Below are 5058 nucleotides of genomic sequence, written 5' to 3'. Positions count from 1 at the left end.
ATATCTAACCTAAACTTCCCTTGCTGCAACTTGAGACCATTGCTCCTTCTTCTGTCATCTGCCACCACTGAGAACAGTTCAGCTGCATCCTCTTTGGAATCACCTTTCACGTAGTTGAAGGCTGCTATTAAAACCTGTCTCAGTCTTCTCTTTTCCAGACTAAGATCAGTTTCCTCAGCCTCTCCTCAGAAGTCATGTGCTCCGGCCCCCTAACCATTTTCGTTGCCTTCCTCTGGACTCTCTCCAATTTGTCCACATCCTTTCTGTAGTGGGGGACCCAAAACTGGACACAATACTCCAGATGTGGCTTCACCAGTGCACTTCCCTTGATCTACTGGCAACGTACCTACTAATGCAGCCCACTATGCCATTAGCCTTCTTGGCAACAAGGGAACACTGTTGGTTCATATTCAGCTTATTGTTTACTGTAACCCCCAGGTCAGCTGCTGCTTAGCCACCTGGTCCCTAGCCTGTACTGGTGCATGGGTTTGTTCTGTCCTAAGTGCAGGACTTTGCACTATTTCTTATTGAACCTTGTGAGATTTCTTTTGGTCCAATCCTCCAATTTGTCGAGGTGCCCTTTCAAAACCCCTGGGCCAGGTCACTGCCAGCTAGCCCGTCACATCAGTGTAGATATGTGTCATCCACAAACTTGATGAGGGTGCATTACAACCCATCTTCCAGATAAAGTTATTGAACAAAACCAGCCCCAGGACTGACCCCCTACTGCCAACTAGTCATTGAGCCACTGATTTGTACCCCTTGAGTCTGAAGATCCAGCCAGTTTTCTATCCACCTTACAGTCTATGCATCTAACCCAGGGGCGGGCAAAGTTCAGCCCGCGAACTGGATCGGGGCTGCAGCAGACTCCATTTCCCAGCAGCCCCTGCCCATATTGCTGCTGCCAGTTTCCATGAAGACCCCAGTGGTGGCGGAACCATGACAGTGCAGGGTCACAGTTCCATGGAGACCAGCCCTAGAAGCACTGGTAGGGCATACGGCTGGGCTGAGAGTTGCTCCAGGGCTGGGATCTTGTGGTAGTGAGAGCATAGTCCAAAGATGGGGCAGAACTGCCAGGCCATGCAGATAGTGGCTCTGCCCTGGCTCTGAACATGCTGTAACCACCGCAAGATCCCAGCCCTGACCCTGAAGCACTCCCCACCCAGCCGCGTGCCCTACCAGTACTGCTGGATCCGTTCTCCAGGGAAACCCTGGCCCCATGCTGTTACGGCTCACTGCTGCTGGGGTCTCTATGGAAACCAGCCACAGTGACATGCTAGCCGGAACTGCCATTTTGCCCACCCCAATCTAACCTGTACTTCCTTAGCTTGCTTGCCAGCATGTTTTGGGAAACCGTATCAAAAGCCTTACTGAAATCAAGGTTCATGTTCACTGCTCTCCCCGCATCCACAGAACCAGTCATCTCATCATAGGAGGCAATCAGGTTGGGCAGGCATGACTTGCCCTTGGTGAATCCATGCTGACTGTTCCTAATCACCACCTTCTCCTCCAAGTGCTTAGAAATGGATTCCTTGAGAACCTGCCACATGATTTTCAGGGGACTGAGGTGAGGCTGACTGGTCTGTAGTTTCCTGGATCCTTCTTTCCTTTTTTAAAGAAGGGCAGTACATTTGCCCTTCTCCAGTTGTTCAGGGCCTCTCCCACTAGCCATGAGTTTTCAAGATAATGGCCGGCAGCTCTAGAATCACATTGCCCAACTCCCTCACCATCCTCAGATGCATCCCATCTGGACCCAAGGATTTGTACACTTCCAGCTTTTCTAAATAGTCCCTAACTTCTTTTGCCACTGTTAACTGCTCACTTCCTCCCCAAACCGTGCTGCTTAGTGCAGTAATCTGGGAGCTGACTTTGTCTATGAAGACTGAGGTGACAGGCAGAGTACTTGGCCTTTTCCACATCATCTGTCACCTAGTTGCCTCCCCTATTTAATAAAGGACCCACACTTTCCTTCCTCTTCCTTGTGTTGGTGACATACTTGTAGAAACCCTTCTTGTTACCCTTCACATCCCTTGCTAGTTGCAACTCCAATTGTGCTTTGGCTTTCCTGATTTCATCCCTTCATGCCTGAGCAATACTCTTATAGTCCTCCCTAGTTAGTTGTCCAAGCTCCCACTTCTTTTTCCAATTTTCCTTTTTGTGTATTAGCTCACTGAAGAAGTTCAATAAGCCATGCTGATCTTCTGCCATACTTGCAAGTCTTCCTGCACATAGGGATGGTTTGTTCCCGTGCCCTCAGTAAGATTTCTTATAGAACAAGCTATACAAAAGTCTGTTCTCCATCCATCCATCCCTCTAGTTAGTATATAACAGAGGTGTCAAACTCATCCAACCCACAGCCCTTGGCCCCATGCACTGGAGCCAGTGTACAGGGCTGGGGTTAGTGAAGGCACCTCATACAGTGCACGCCCTGGACCAGCCCTGGTCAGGGGCTTGCATGGGGAGCTGGCGAGTGGCATATGTTCTGTGAGATGCCTGCACTGGAGTGGCCCTGTGTGCTGGTTCTCATGGATGAGGCTGGTGTGTGGGCCCAATCCAGACCAAGCCTGGAGGATGCCACATGCAGCATACACCCCATGCTGCACGTAGTGTGCACATCCAGTCCAGATACATGTGCCATATACAATATGCATCCACTTCTGTCTGGGGCATGCACTGTACACAGCATGTGGGCCGGCACTATGCCAGTCTGTGGGCCTGATCCAGACTGGCCCTGGAGCCAGCATCCAGAGCTGGTTTAGCACAGATCCCACATGAAGCATATGCCCTGGATGGGCTCCCTGTGCCACATTCTACTTGCCACATCAGGTCTGGCACATGCTGTATGTGGCATTTCAGGTTGGTCTGAGACCCCAAGGTTGGACTGTAGGATTCCACAGCCTGGATCTGGCACATATCTTTGACCCCTCCCCCCAGCTCTACAAGTTGCAAACCTACCCTGCTTTCTGCTTTGTCTATCTTACAAGAACATCCACACCCACACAAAGCCCCATTGGCATCACTTGTTTTTCACTGCTTGGAAGGAGAAAGGGCACTTGGTGCCAGAAAGCTTGCGCAATATCCTACCTGACTGGAGCTGGACCAAGAAAAGGTATCACCAAAATAATAAAAACAACATAAGGATGATGACACTATAATGACAAAATAACTACAATAATAAATACTGTTGAAATAACAATAAATGACAATGAGAAATTATAACAGTAGTGATAACATAACGATGAAATAATAGTGATAATAATAATAGAAATAGTAACAATAATGTCAATTATATAATATTAAAATAGTGATAACAACAATAATGGTAATAATATAATGTTAAAATAATAGTTATAACAACAATAAACAATTATGGTGAAATAAGAATGATAATAATTAATAAATAATTACCATAACAATAGTCAAAGTGATGTGATGAAATAAGTGATTAAAAACAAAAATAATGAAATAATTACAATAACAGCAATAGTCATAGCAATGCGATGAAATAAGGGATTAACAATAATAATAATGAAATAAACAAGAATGATAACAGTGAAATTATAACAACAGCAGTGATAATGTAATGATGAAATAATAGTCATAATAATTGGGATAACAACAACAATCATAGGAATAATGATAAAATAATAGTGGTAGTGATAATAGAAATAATAGTGGTAATAATACAAATCATAATAATTATGGTAATAGGATAAAAGTGCCAACAGCAATAATTATAATAATAAATAATAGTGAAATAATAACAAATATTGAAATAAGAATTACATAATAACCACAATAGTCTTAGCAATATGATGAAATAATAGTGATGACAGTAACAGCAATAAGAAATGAGGATGAAATTATTATAATGATGAATGCTAATAACAACCAGAACTCATAGAAGAGATATCTTTTCTTAGACTAACAAGATTTTTCCAAAAAAAATGTTTTTTTGCAAAAAGCTTGTTAGTCTAATAAAAGATACCATCTCTACTATGAGTCCATTCCCAATTGCCTTTTCCTCTAGACCAACAGCACTACGACCTGGACACCTGAATGATAATAACAACACTAACAATGAGGACACGTGACCCTATTGGGCCGCACAGCAGGTTGCCGGGCCTGTCTGGGGCTGAGTCGTGGCAGGCGCATGCGCACGGCGCGAGGCCGTGCGCCATTGCAGGTACGCGCACGTGGGGGCGGGGCCTCAGGCGCACGCGGGGGCGGGGCGGTTACATGGGTGGAAGCAGCCGCGCTTCTCGCCCCGCCCCTGCGCTTCGCGCCCCGCCAGACCGCTCTATGGGCGGGTTCCATCCCACTCCTTGGCGCCGGCACCGCCCCTTCCGCTGTCCATCACGGGGCCGAGCTGGCGCCTCTCATGTGACCGGAAATGGAGCTGCCCCCAGCGGAAGCTCTGATTCGGGGCCCGGTCGCCGCGGACAGGCCCTGAGGCGCCGCCGCGGTGCGGGGGGCCCGGAGCTGCGCGGGAGCCGGGTCAGCGGAGCAGCAGAGACGGGGAGCGGAGGCGGCCCGGAGACGTCGGCTTGGGCGGCCCCGGCCGGTGAGCGCGGGGCGGGGCCCCTCACGTCCGCACCCCGGGGGCGGGGGGATGCGGCAGCGTTGGAGAGTGGTGGCTTGGCGTCGGGTGGGGCGGGGCCCTCACGGGTCCCTCCCCAAGCTGGCAGTATGTCTGTCCAGGAAGGTGCCACTGGCAGCTCCCCCCAAGTATCGTGTGGCTGTTTTCTTGTCCTTTGCGTCTCTGTGCAGCATCTGCTGATTCCTTGGACTCGTTTGAGGGCCAGTGGGCACCGTGCTTTGCGTGCCCCTCCACCCCCCTGTACTCCGTGATCTTTTGACCTTCACTCCCGACCATGTGTTGTCTTTTATTTGTGCCACAAATCTAGTCACCTTTTTTATTAACAGAGGGGCTCACTGTTGATCTGGGGGCACAATGCCTGTGTTCTCAATGTGTGTCAAGTAGGTCTGTGTCACGTGTTAGCAGAGAGCAGTTGCTAAAAGGGAGGATGAACTGGGTGCCACCAGGGTTTTTTTTTT

General features: G+C 48.5%; 1 protein-coding gene across 1 annotated transcript in view; it reads left to right on the top strand.

Moving 5' to 3' along the window:
* The first annotated feature begins 4385 nt into the window (after positions 1 to 4385).
* Positions 4386 to 5058, top strand: part of TGFBRAP1 (transforming growth factor beta receptor associated protein 1) — a 42748-nt gene continuing 42075 nt past the window's right edge. Inside the window, exon 1 of the mRNA XM_019529575.1 lies at positions 4386 to 4564. The gene's annotated coding sequence lies outside the window, so the exon portion shown is untranslated. The remainder of the gene's footprint in view (positions 4565 to 5058) is intronic.

Source organism: Crocodylus porosus, unplaced genomic scaffold, assembly GCF_001723895.1.
Source record: "Crocodylus porosus isolate Cpor-Errol unplaced genomic scaffold, CroPor_comp1, whole genome shotgun sequence".
In the NCBI taxonomy this organism is placed as follows: domain Eukaryota; kingdom Metazoa; phylum Chordata; order Crocodylia; family Crocodylidae; genus Crocodylus; species Crocodylus porosus.
Note: the sequence above shows the minus strand (reverse complement) of the source record. Positions and strands in the feature narration are given on the sequence as shown.